Below are 14,095 nucleotides of genomic sequence, written 5' to 3' on the forward strand. Positions count from 1 at the left end.
TTTCCTCAGATCATGGAGATGCCCAGATGTATAATGCTGGGGAAGAAACTGCCTCCAGGTTACTCATTTCTGAAAAGAAGTTATTGTAGTAAATGAGATGATACTAAGCTTATGTCACATGCTGTCAATTTAGGCTTCAGAGAAGCTTGTTTCATGAGGCAGAATTGGCTTTTGTGATTTAAATCGTGTGAACAAAATTTACTTTGTGAGAGAGGATTGGCTCAGGTTTTTGCAGCATACATACTTTGGAGAATGATTTTTATAAAAGACATTGTTACCTATATTCTGCTCAAGATTTTCTGGGGTTTTATTTATTTTTTTTTTAAATAAAGAACCCACATGAAGCCTGCGTGTTCTTTCTGAGCAAAAAGCATTTATTTTCAGTACTGTAGTTGCTAATCTGAGAAACCGGTCTGTAATATCTTCAGTGAACGTTCTGTGTATGTTGCTTGTATAAGATTGCTCTTGCATCCTGGCAGTGCAAATTCTCAGCCCACGGTCAAAGCACAGAAGTGGTTCCTCTCCACGTAGTCTCTTATAATGCATTTGGGTTTGCAGGGTTGTAGGTACAGGTTTGTTACTTGAATTCTGGAAAAACAAGAAAGGCAAATATTAGTACTGGCAGCAGAAGGGTAAGTTTCATTTTGCATTTTTTACCCTGAATCCTCCCAGATTATCAGTACTGCTTTTTCTGTATATGCTTGGTTTTTATGATACTGAAGTATGTGGTTGCATGCAGGCACACTAGTATAATTATAAGCACTAAAATAAAAACCATTCCAAACTTCTAGGACTTACAAAAGTTGCATCATGCCTAAAGAATCACCCCCAGCCCCCCAGAATAGCTCATCTCAAAATTTCAGTGCCATTTTTTGTCAGGAAAACATTTCTTTAATGATCAGTGTAAGTATAAACAGATCGTCGTCTTTTGAGTGACGAGCTCTGTAATGTGAAGTCCCTTTGTTTTATTTCTGTCTTCTGAGAGAAATACCTGTGACAAACTCTGATGGAAAAAATTTTTCTATACTGATTCACAATTCTTTCAGTACATTTCACTGAAATATGGCATTGTTTTTATTTTACATATTGCATTATGATAGCTATCCTTATCGCAAGAACTGCTAACTGTCTTGGATTGGCATGCTGATTCCTAAGATTCCACTCCTTTTTGGACTAGGGGTGTGAAAAAGTATCTTTTACAGCCCTTGCAAATACCAAACCTGAATTAATGCTCTGTATAAGTCAAGTCAGAGCAAATTTGAGGATTCTGTTTGGCAGGCAAACGCTTCTAGCAGTTGAATCGTTAAGGAATTATGCGTGGTTTTTTGGCCTTCCAAGTCTTTTTCCTGACTAATTTTGCACCAAGTATGAGGGGCTGGAGTAAGCAGCCCAGAGTCAAAAATCTTAATCACAATTCTGACATCCTTTTGCTTCCATAGTTGCATTTTCAAGAATGAATATTCCCACTGAGAATGAACATGTGTGTGGGCTCTCAGCACGCTGATGCTGTCACACTGCAGCCGGTAGGTGCGGGACACCTCTTGCCTCTCTGTGGCTCTTTACTATGTGCTATCAGTTTCTACCCTGTCACCTAGAATGAAGGGTTGGTGGTTTTGGGTTTTTTTTTTCCTTTTAAAAACAAACTTATTTCTGAAACTAACCACAAAAATGATGTATCTTGGAAGACACTGACATTGGCATCTGCTGGACTGACCCAGTTAATACTGTCCTGATTTGGAACAGATGCCGATAGGCTCACTTCAGTCAGTGAAGCAGAATGGCTTTTGTGCAGGGTTCCTTTTTTGTCTCTGTGTGCTGGGGTCTGTTTCCAGTTGCCCGCTCTGCTGTAGGTATTCCTGCGTCAGCCGTCTGCTTGCTTTCATTCCTCCCTCTTTATGGTTTGTATTTACACTTCTACCAGCTGTGTTTTGTGGGTAGGCTTGAATTCTGCAGCATTTCATCCACCTTTGTGTTAGGAGATCTCCATGTTACCCAGTTACCTGGCCTCCTTCATATGGAAAAAGGTCTTTTCAGAATCCAAACTCAGGAAGAAATTATTATTGTTGTTCTTGTTGTAAAGGAAGAAGGTCAGTAACAGGATTAGATTGCTTAGATTACCTAGGAGGACATATAACCGGATATGGAAAACCGTTTAATAAAACAAGATTTTTGTGGGAAGATTTATAGCAGGACCTTTTCTATTTCCTTGTCTAGGTTGTTCCAAGGGACGGCTCTCTGGTCACAGCAGGTTAAGTCCGTTGGGGAGCACAGACCTATGATAACCCTGATTTCGGCATTATTGTGCAGGTGTAATTAATGAGGACTTAGGAAGTGGCTCCACTTTTCATAACAAAGGAGTGAATGGGTTTTTTTAGTCTTTTGGCAGTGTTGGCACTATAGATACATGAGTGAAAGCATTCATTATTTTGGTTTAGAGCAGTGGCTCTACCTACAGTGAAAGTACCGCTTTTTTCAAGTCGATAGATAGGGATTTTTGGTCTCTGTTGCACTATAGAAAGAGTGGACCAGAGTTCCCTGGACAGTGGGGTGGATGAGTCAGTCTGTGTCCTGACCTTCACATCAAAGGAGTGTCACGTGCTGACATAAATAATATCAGATTTTACTGAAGCAAGATGGGCCTGTGAACATCCCGGGGGCTCTTCCAGTTCGTCTAGTGCTGACAGGCTCAGGGCAGAAGGCAAAGCAAACGAAAGGGGCAGCTGTAACACTCGCTTGATCAGCGCCCAGAACAGTTTTCAAAGCCAACCACTCTGAAGAATCACTTTGTATTTCCCATCAGGACTCCTGCTCTGATTACATATCGCCCCAATAGGCAGATAAATGAGCTAAAAGCAACACTGTTTGAAAAGGGTAGAGGCAGGGGAAAGGGGAGAGGAGGAAAGCCGCTCGCTCGCTGTGCTGACTCAGGCAATGGGTTACAGGCTGGCTGCGATAAATGGAAGCAGCTACGTGCACCCGTGGCCTGCGGTCACCACCGAGGAGGCTTCTGGGAAGGCAAGGCTGAAGGCACTGCAAAATAAAACCGTATGGACAATTAAAGGGAGCTTCAAGGAGCCGGGTGTCTTTTTAAACCTTGACGTGAAATAACAATTGATAGTAACTTGGAGGGGAGAAAGGAACTGAGATGTCATAGGGATGGTTAAAGCATTTCTCTTATCTGATCAAACTTGTCTACTCATATGTGCTTAGTAAAGGGTATTAAGATAAATAGCCATTTAAGTTTGTTTGTTTTTTAAGATAGCGTGACTTCAGATACATCCTCAAGCAATTTGGGATTGATTTTTACTGAAACTGTTTTGAATTTGAAGACTACTTTAGGCGGATTACACTGGAGACTTGTTACCATGTCAGGCTAAAGACGCAGTTATCGCCTTGATGTGTTTTCTGTGTCTGTTGAATAATTTTTGGTGAGTTTTCTTTGGTAGGGGACAAAAAGGTGAGTTTTGAGAACAAGAGAATGCAGCCCAAACTTCCCCATCCTCCCTTAGCTACAGAAAACCAGCTGCTTCTCATTTCAGAATCAAAACAAGTAAGAGCATCTTTCAAGGTTGGGGTGCATGCTGTTTTATGTCTTTAGGATTTATAGTGAAATGATGCAATTTGAAATTGTATTTGGTATCTGCCATTCAACTCGACTGTGTTTGCCAAACAATATTAGTATTTGTAAAACATACAGTATTAGTATCTAGGGGGAAATGTGTCAGGGATGAATGAAATCCACAGGAATCCTTGAAAGTTTGTCAGTACAAATATTAGAAAGGGGAGCTCTTGTACTTAAGTTTCACATGTTGCTTCAGATTATAAACGTGCATTTGGATTGCTGAATTTAATGCTCTCCCCGGAAGTGCATAATAAAGCTAGAAGGAGCTTGCAGCCCTCAAACAGAAATGAAAGAACAAGAGGGGCCGTCGCTGTTCGCAGGTAAGGAAAGCAGCGCAGAAGAGCTAGCTGCCTTCCCACTGAACCTCACCCGGCTCTACCCGCTGTCTGCGGGCGTGCGTGCGTTTCAGTGGAGGAGCTGTAGCCTGCAAAGGCAGAGCCCTGCACCTCCTGGATGCCTTCTCCGTTTCCCCTTTCTATGCTGAGCCTTTACCCACTGTTGTACAATGGCACCTTGTTATCGAATCTCCAGCAAATACTTTGGCAGGGAAGAGGCTTTTCCACTCTGTCACATCTGCTTGGTATCTCAGAGCAGATAGTGACTTGTTTGTGCCAGTTTCCAATAAGTACTTACATAAACCAGTTTTTAAATCCTCTAAGCTTTCCCATTTGGCATTTGAATTTAACTTTATTCACCTTTCCCTCTGTACATTGTATTGGTTGTTAAGGGTGGAAGAGGAAAAAAATTCACCATCTCAGGGGGAAAAAGATACCAGCAGTGCACCCGAGGAAGAGGTGACACAAGGACACAAATGTGAACAAGGGTGACTTCAGAGCTGAGTTCAGCAAGATCAGGGCTGGCCATGGGGTTCTGCATGTACTGACTCCTGCTGCCTCCCACCCCCACCCCGGCTGCCCACCACCTTCCTCTGTGCAGAGAGATTGTGATTTCAGCGAACTCTTGTGAGAAGCAAAATTTTTTTTTACTGGTCAGTCATTTGTCAGCTCCTAGCAGAGACCTCCCCAAATGCAGTGCTGCCAGCGGCAGGATCTAACCCACTTTTCAGCTCCTGTTTTGGAGAAGAGATGGGTTGAGGCGTTTATCGCAGCAGGGCTTCCTCAATCAGAGAAAGACAGGTTGGATTTCACCTGGTGCCAAAGCTGTGTTATTTGCTTGGCTCTCTGCCCTGCTCTTGGTCGCATCTATTGCCTGAACAAGGGCAGTAAGGCTGAAGCTCGGTTCTTCGTGCTGCTACCCAGCGACCGTCCGAGGAACTGAGCTCTGCAGCACCGCAGGAGCCTGGTGTTTCTCTAACACCTTCATGGTCGCTCACAGCACAGCTCATCGCTCCCAGCTCTTCCGCAGGGAGAGTGTCTGCAGGGCCCGTGGCCGGGCAGGGGAGAGCGGCATCCATGGCATCACTGCGGCAGGGACCGATGGCCCCGGGGGGGGAGAAATGGGGTCCTGAGCCATGGGGGGACACCCTGAGGGGGCTGGGCAGGGCTGTTACGGACTATTGGTACCCTCAGGGCACTGACAAATGTTTCCAGCAGTGTGTGAAGGTTCCTGGTTTCCTGCCATATAACAACGAAGTATTCCCACCGTGGAGCCCTCCGTTTTTGACAAAGCATCAGTGACAGAGGGAGAGGGGCAAGCGTGACAGGACAGGGGTACACCTAGCGAGGGCTCGTTGGGTAATGTCTAACCACCAAACTGCCCTAAGAGATTAATGGGGTGGGGGGAGCGGAAATGCTGTCCTGCGCGCTCATTTGGCAAAGGATGATGCACAATGCTGGAAAAGCCCGGCTCAGGACGGGAGAGCGGGAGGTGAGCAGGGCATGGCTCCGTGGAGCCACCGTCAGCCGGAGCTGGGGGTCCGCAGCAGTGCCCACACCAGCACCACCCCCCCGGCCACTTCAGCTGCAGTTACTCGGTGGATGTTTGTCCTGCCTCACCGGCCCTGATGGCATTTCTAAGCCTCCGTGCCGAGCACCGTGTGCTGACAGTGTCCTGGCTACGTCCCACCTGGAGCAGCAGGGCAGGAGCCTGCTGTGAACGTCCCCTGCTCCGCAGAGGCCGGCAGTTCGAGGTCTGGCAGCCGCTCTCGGGTCCGTGAGCTCTGCGAGGCCCTGGATGGGGCAGTGCAGGAAATCCAGTGGCCCACGTTAACCTGGTTTCCGCACCAAACATAACCAAAGGGGCAGCTGCCACTGCTTCCACTGCCTGATTCGTACCACTTCGGTCAAATACAGCCTGCGAGGAGCTGCCAGTGATCCGCTCTCATCTGTGAATGAAACCAAAAGCTCTGGGAAAGAAGTGGGGGACACCATCAGGCTCATAAAACACCTCATCCACCAAGCAATCCAAATAATTTCCTTCTGTTGACAACTCACTTTTTTCTTCCTCTTTTCTCTCTCCTTGTTCATCCTTTGAGGAGTACTAATTTTGGCTGGAGATGCTCTTATGCAAATCGGAGTCCAAGCCAAAGGCAGACAGAAGAGGCAGTGAAAGGCTCTGCGTGCATCTGTAATAAATACAGTAGTGGTGGAGCATGCTGGAGAGCATGAAGATTTAAGAGGGTTGTACAGTGCACCAGCCATGAAAGGTGATGCTTAATCAATTAGGGAATTACACAGCGACAGGAGTGAATGACCAGTGACTTCAGTCAAAGCCAACAGGTGTTTGGGCTCATGTCCCAGCTTGGTGCTTTCCAGTTTGCTCCTGAGATGATCATTCAAAGCAGCAGCCGGATTCCTATGCCTGCTTGGGACAGCAAACATCTTACCTTTGTCTGCTACAGATCTGGCCCTGGCCCTGGCCTGTTCGACAGCAAGCACCAGGAACAAACACGACGAGGCAAAGGCGAGCAGGAGCCCATCGTGCAGGACGGCCGCTCGCCGGGATGAACTATGGCTCAGATCACGCCCCCAGGTACGCTCTGAAGCAGCTACTTTTTTTTTTTTTTTACCCTTCTTGGATGTTACAACATGGTGCTGCAGCCCTGGGGGTGAGGCAGCACGTGGGTCCCCTGCGGGGAGAGCGGTGGCCACGACCTCCCGCAGGCAGAGTCATCCTCCTGTCTCCTTGCCGCACTGCCAAAACACCCCGGCGCTATTCCCAGCCTTGCGGTCGTCTGCAGCAGCGAGTGCCATTTGCAGGATTTCAACAAGACAAAGACAAATGGATGGAAACCCCCAAGGTGCCAGAACCACAGAGTGGTGGATGTTTCATCACGGTGCCAGAAAGACTGGACACGTACTTACTCAGAGTTATTTCAATGCTTTAGCTGACCTTGAAGAGCAGGTACTACTGCCACTTGTCTGATGCCAGGGAATAACCTTAAGCTATTTTTTTTTTTTTTTAAATCACCAAATATAACAAAAATATATTTCCAGCACAGAACTTGTTTTACTGTCTTTGACACAATTTTTTCCTACCTGCAGTCCCTCTTACTGTTTATAGCTATTCCTCATGACTCAGTTTTCCTTCCTCTCTGTTCTCCCCCAGCTACCTTTCCACTACTGAGGATTTCTCAGAAACCTCACTCTGCCAAAATTCACCTTTATTCTTAGAAATAGGAGCAAAAGGACATTTGCTTGGAAGCAAAATGACAACTGTCAAGAAAGGCATTGGAATTAGACATCAAATAAAATAGAAGAGGGGCAAATTGGAGGGCAGAAGGCCGGAATTCCTGCGGGTATTTAACTAGTTCAGTGGCATTTAGCACGTAAATGAGGTTATTTTGGCAAGATGGGTCCTGGTGTGGAATATGTGACTGATCAGTAGGGGCTGCTGAGGAGCAAGTACTTGAAAACACGGGCTCCTCCTGGGTGAAAATATTGTGCCACCTTCATGGCTGATGGTGGTAGTATCCTTCTAACAGCCCTTGGAGGGGCATAAATCATGGTTTTAAGCTGTGTTTTATAGGTGCTGACAGAAACAGATTTCATGGGAAAACTTACAGAGACAAAAAAAAGAAAGGATGTCGCTCTCTTGAAGGGCACAATGAAGACTCACTGTGGTCGGCTGGGTTTCAGGGGGGTGTTCTATGGCATTTTGAGATGCATTCTGCCATGCGAAACCCACAGCTCTCTTGCTCTGTCCTGCAGCACCCGTGCGAGCAGAGCAGCAGCGGGCATTTGCAGCTGCGCTCAGCCAGCCTGGCCGCATGCTGTCTGCTTTCCTCCCCATCCCTGCCATGCTCCACCTTCATCGCTGCTTCTGAAACACCCCTGGCCAGTTTGTTTGACTGGTCACATCACCAAATTTACCTCTCGTGTCAGTAACTCAAGAGCTGAGAGTTTCAGATGGGTGTTGCCCAGCCGGGAACGTTTGCACGGGCACTGGTTAGTGGCCTCCCCCATACCCCGCGGCTGCTGTGCTTTGCCGCTTTCCACGTCTTTGCGCAGGCCCTCTCTGCAGCACGGCACGCCAGGACTGATGCTTCGTACAACACTGGAGCTGGTTGGTGCACAGATTTGGGATGTTCAAGTGCCCAGAAATCCTGGGCAAATGTACAAGATCCTTTCAGTCTGCCAGAACAACATTTCCAGGTGGAAAAGGACGTGTCTGAGAAATGCAAACATGTGGTGGGCCTTTCCAAACGGGTTTCATAGCATACGACTAATAATTCAGTGCTTTTCACAGAAAAGTAAGGGCAGACAAGGCTTATGCTCTAACTCTTCCAAGCTTTTTCCCCCTTGTCTCATTTTTCTTCTGGGAGCAAGAGATGGAGGCTTAGATTGATTTGTTTTTCTCTTCTGGAGCAAGGGCTTGGGGATTTCACTTTTATAAGGAAACTTTCCCTTTCTGCCATGTGGAGAAAGGTCAGTATCTCTTTTGCTTTGGGTTTTTTTGAGTGAGAGTGTTGAGTGTGTGTGTTGTTTTTCCAGTTCCCAGGGCCATTGGAGACAGGCCTGCGCCATGCTGTGGTAGGTTCTGTCTAGGGCAGAGCTACCACAGAAGAGGGCTCCCGGGAAAGGCGGTCTCCATCTCTAGCTATTTGGCCGATCCGCGCTCACAGTAACCCTGCTGAAGGAGGCAGCAGCGTCCTTAGTGTTCATGGCAGCCGCTGTCTCAGATTTTCAGCGAGGCTTGATTACAAACCGTGTAATTATCCTACAGCACTGCCCGGGATTATGTATGCTTAAAACTGCATTATGCGGCAGCTGGCACGGTCAGCGTCGACGGCCTCTGTCACTGGAAGTGTCAGGGCCAAAGGTGGAGCAGGCGTGCGGGCGGCTCATCTGCTCTCCGGCCACCTGGGAACCGCTTGCCGGACTTGGCTCTTGGCTCTTATCTCCTTTAATCGGCTTTGTCAACCCTGTTTCCCTGTCATGACAGAAGAACTGAACCGAACTGGGAAGGGGAGTCTAAGGAGACCTTGCAGACCAAAGCTCTGGTCCCATGCAGAGGGCTGGCTTGCTCTGGTGGCAGAGGTGTTGAGTTCTTCAGGGAAGAGACCGCTGGGCTGGCAGCCTGTGACCGGGGCTCTGGAGCAACTCTTGAATGTTGATAATAATAGCAAACATTCAGCATTTTAAAACACAAGATGAGCACCGCTGATAGCCATGGTCTTAGCGCTCCCACAGACTGCTTAACTTCGGCACCCTCCAGTGCTGGGTTATAAAAGAAACGTTTTCAGGCACAGTGTGACCCAGGTACCCCAGATGGAAAATTCAACATGGCCAGGCGCTTGCTGCTGCACGTCCAGTCCCAATCCCACCACAGCGGCTCTGTGTGCCCTGAAGAGCTGGTCCTGCTGTAAGATGGCGGTGGGGTGGCTGAGTCACTGAGCAGCTGCCAGCAGCGAGCAAAGGGCTCCTGGCCGCCGAGTATTCTCGCTGCTGCAGACATGGTTTCTCTTAAGGTGTTTTTGCTGAATGAAAGCTTTGCATCAACCTTGGCTGGCCTCTCCTTTTCTTTAAATGATGCAATAAATTAAAAAGTGATAAGGGGCCAGAGGGAGCATTTGAAATTCCAGTGGCATTTCTAGGAACTGCCCGGCACGCTCCAAGTTCCTTGCAGTGACCTGCTGGCCGGCCTGCAGGAGGGAAGCAGATAGCTAGGGTGAGGCACGTTCGTGGGACGGCTGTTCTTCGCTGGGAAACAAACCAAAAAAGCCCTCAGCACATCTCAGGTTACATTGTCAGCGCCCCAAACCTGAAGGTAGACGGTCCCGTGGTTAAGGCTTTCTGCTGTGGATTCAGTACACTCTTTCTAGCCCCTGCACTGACAAAGGGAGCACCAGCAAGGAAGTACCCTTGCAAATATTAGTATGTCCCTTAATGGGGCCTGAAGTGCTGGATGAATCCATTTGACTGAGAAGATTTCTATAGACCTGCTCAGTGCGGCTCTCCGAAAGCAGCGCACAACTGGGGTGAGGTGTGCCCTGCAGGGAAGGGGAGCATCGCCCAATGTTCGCTCCTGACGGTGCTGTCTGAAGGGCGAGTGAGGGTAAGCCACGTTTCTGCAGGGCACTGGGGATGGCTTCTCCCTTAGCACCGAAGGGGCACGGCAGCATCTCGCCATAGCACGGGGCAGCGTGAACCAGCCCCCACGCCTGTCGCGTACGGGTCTGATGGAGCTGTTTCCTGCAGATGTTCTGGGAGGGAAAAAGGATTCATAGTATTGAATGTGATGCTGGAGATTGCATTCATTTTAAGAACTAGCATGATATAAATATGTCTGAAATAATTTCTTGAATTTTACTGAGTGTGTGCAAGGGAATGGCTCTCCTGAGGTCACCAGAAAATTTGGGGCAAAACACAGATTAAGCACCAGGTGTCCCCAGCTCCCCACTGATCCGCTCTCTCCGCGGTGTGCAAGGTGCCGTTGCTCTCCCTTTATTGCAGCTGCTCCTCTATTGACTGAAAAAGTCATTTGTTGAAAGTCCAGCCGCACTGAAGCATGTCTGGTTGGGTATCCCAGGCTGAAGGGACTCTAAATAACATCCAGTCCTGTGCATTGCGGCCAGACGCTGCACTACGCAGAGCTCGCCTCTGGCTCGGTTCAGGATGGACACAGCACAGATAGCCCTTCCTGGCCGGACTTGTTCCCCTGCAGGACTTGTGCTCTCTCTGATCAGTATGTGACCCCAACCCCAGCTGTGGGTATCATTGCCCTCGAGAGGAAGTGCGGGGGGCTGTGTGGTCTGGTTTGTGCTTGCTGTACAATGGGCTTTTTATTTTTCTTAACTTCAATGACCTCATGCCAGTTTGGAGACTTCTCTCTGTTCTGATACTCGCTTTTCTCCTGGACAATTGCCATTTTCCTGCTGGAGAAGGGTACTAGAGTGGTAGGAAGAGCATGATTCATATTTAGGAATTCAGGGGCGAAAACTAGCAGCCACTAATGAGTGAGTGCAGCATGGGAATGTGCCATGAATTAACAGCCAGGGAAACAACCTAAAAGCACTGGCTGTATTCAATGACAGGAAATGAAACATTTAGTGAGGAGCATGTTAATCATTAGCTTATCAAGAATCTGTGTTACAGTCGGTTGGGTTTTGTCTCTTGTACACCCAGGTTGCAGATGCTGAGTGATTCGAAGTGTGTGTGGCAGCCGGCACTGGTCCCTGCTTCCAAGCAGGTTACTTCATGGGGTCAGTAGCGCAAGATGGTTTCGGGATCTGCAACCTTCTTCCAGCTTTTTACATAGTGTTTCTTCCCGTGTTTTCCATAGATACACTAGTCTGTGGATTCACTGAATTTCAGCTCATGTCAATCTTGTGTCAGGATCCCTCCATAGCCCAAAACTTACCTGGACACCAGCTAAGAAAAGATTTTGACACCACAGAGCATGCTGCAACAAAAAGTTACAATATCACCTATTTCTTTAAGAGTATGTGCTTACATGACACATTTAAAATGCCTACAGGTGATCTAAAAAATTACCAGTCACCCCTCAGACAGCCTGGGCTTAAAGACTTTCCCTTCAGGTCTTCCAGGACTAAGAGTGAGCACTGGGTAATACTGTGCATGCAGGCATTTCCCTTTGCTGTTGCTTCCAGAAGCAGCCCAGAAATGTAGCAGAATTTGCTCATTTGAAGAAAGGTAAAATTTCACATTGGGAAAGATGTTACAGAATGAGGTTGATCTTGTTTTTTAAGGGTAGCTTTTTTTTTTTTAGAAGTGCTGTTTGGTGACTCAGCTGCAGGTTACTCGGAAGTTACAGGTAGTCTTTGGAAGATGAGGAGGGGCTGTGTCAGGAGGAAGTGAAGTGTTCACAGAATACGTGTTGTAAAGTGTTAACACATTTATTAATCATATGTGGGCAGACAACTTCACATACCCTACCAGAATTTACTGTACTGATGTCAATTCCATATTGTATCTCTGTAAGTGTTATGAATCACCAATATGTGACATTAGTTAACTGCATTTATCATTGTGCAAACTGACATAATGATCAATTATGGGATAACACATGAATAACTGTTTACTGACATACAGAATTAATGCCCCAGTTTTCTGAAATATTCTAGAATTATCCTGTGCATGCTATATCTACCCAAGTCCTATTTTTGTCCAAAAGTAACATTCCTCCATGGCCAAGAGGTGCAGTGTGCATTACGCAATGTCTGCTTCAGCAGCAATGCCATGTGCAGGTTCCACGGTGGTGGCTCTCCTCCCACCACCACATATGGTTCACAGCTTCTTCCCTAGTTCACCTCTTTTTGAAAATGTTTCTCCATGAAGTTCCAGGAAATTGCTTTACAGCTGTCTCACCTCTTTTGTTCACCCATAACTGGAAACACGAGATATTTGTCTCACATTTCAGTGACATATGACCACTTTCAGGAAATGTTTGAAAAAATGTTGAAAGAATGCAGGATGTTTGGTTTAAAAAAAAAAAAAAAAAAAGAGAAGGGAGAACAGGCAGAAAAAACACCTTCCAGAATGAAGATCTCTCTGGAGACTGCGGAAATCAAGTATTCCCCTTGCCCACTGAAAACAGGGCAAGAAAAAAAATCAGGTTAGTTTTCTAAAAAGATCATCTAGGATAAATATTAGAAAAAAACTTCCTAATGATACAGAGAGATAAGTCTTGGAACAACACAGGAAGGTTTGGGCTTTCCTTTTCTAAAGTTCAGAAGAGGAGCTTAGGCAAACCTTGGGCAGGAAAGGTCACGGGTGACATCCTTAGTGGATACTCTTGAACTAGATGATCTGTGATTTTAGGATTCAGGCCTAGAGGATTGTCCTAGCAGGCTGACACAGTTACAGAGCTGGAAGAAGCCCTGTATGGTGACGGCCGGCCATCCCATCCCTCAGAGACTCCTTAGGCAAAAGTGGATTTGTTGTGCTCAAAGAGGCAGTGCAGAGTAAAGGAGTCCCATAGCAGCTTTGGAGAAGAGCTCCCAAGGAATGTCTTTTCTTCCATTTTCAGCCTCTGTAGTTCCAAAACTGGGGTTTCCCTCTGTCTTTATGCAGAATTCAGCACAAACAGGCCTTTGAACACCACTGAAACAGAAATATCAAAAAGTGATCCATTCCCACCTTGAGAAATAAGCACGTCCCAAACAATCTTATCTTAAAAGCAGAAGAGACAGAGTGTGGAAACATTCAGTCTGGAAATTAATCTTTTGAATAGGAGCTGAGTCTGAATAGATGGTATACTTACTTGTATTTGTTCGTTTTGAGTTACCAATGCTGTTTTCATCTTTGGCAAAATAAATTTTATAACTACTTTTAAAAAAGTCCAGACTGGATTTTAAAGGCAGTATACAAAGCACATTTGTCAAATTTACTAGTGGAGTAAGTGGCACCAATGCTGATTTAGTGAGTGTAGTTTCTTACTGTAGCAGCTGACTTGGCATAATTCAGTTGGAAGCTGGACAAATACCTCCTCTGGGCCAAATCCACCTTGATTGAAACTTATATAGATCTCTTAATATCAATAATCCTATGCCTGCTAAACCCAGTAGTTATTTTGGTTGTATCTGGCAAGATAAAACTATCTGTGCTCAAAAACAGTGATTCAGTTTGTTGCCACATCATTGTATATTAATACAGTCTATCTTATAGAAATATATATGTATGTAAAAACACCCGCACGCAAACACGTATATACAGAGAATAGGTATGTGTTCTGCATACATGCCAATTCACACCGTGTTTCTGTAAGCAACAGAGGTCACTGTAGTACAAGACAAAGCTCCCTTTTGGCTTCCACTAAAGGCACCCCTGCAGGCAGTTCCATACCAAAATCCGACACCTTTTGCTGTGATAATAGCCAAAAATCAGTCATGCTCCTATGATAGCAATGGAAGCAAATCCAAATCCATTCATTCATTCTTCACTTAGGGCTCATTTTGGCTGCCAATGAACCCAAAGGTGCTCCAGACACATTCCTTTTCTCCAACCAGTCTTTTTCCTGCCATCCCTTGAGTGTATTTTTGTGGCTGTAACAGAAGAGGGGCATGACACAAAAGGAGCCCCCCCTGAATCACTACACAACACTTTATTTACC

Source organism: Pelecanus crispus, chromosome 10, assembly GCF_030463565.1.
Source record: "Pelecanus crispus isolate bPelCri1 chromosome 10, bPelCri1.pri, whole genome shotgun sequence".
Classification (NCBI taxonomy): Eukaryota; Metazoa; Chordata; class Aves; order Pelecaniformes; family Pelecanidae; genus Pelecanus; species Pelecanus crispus.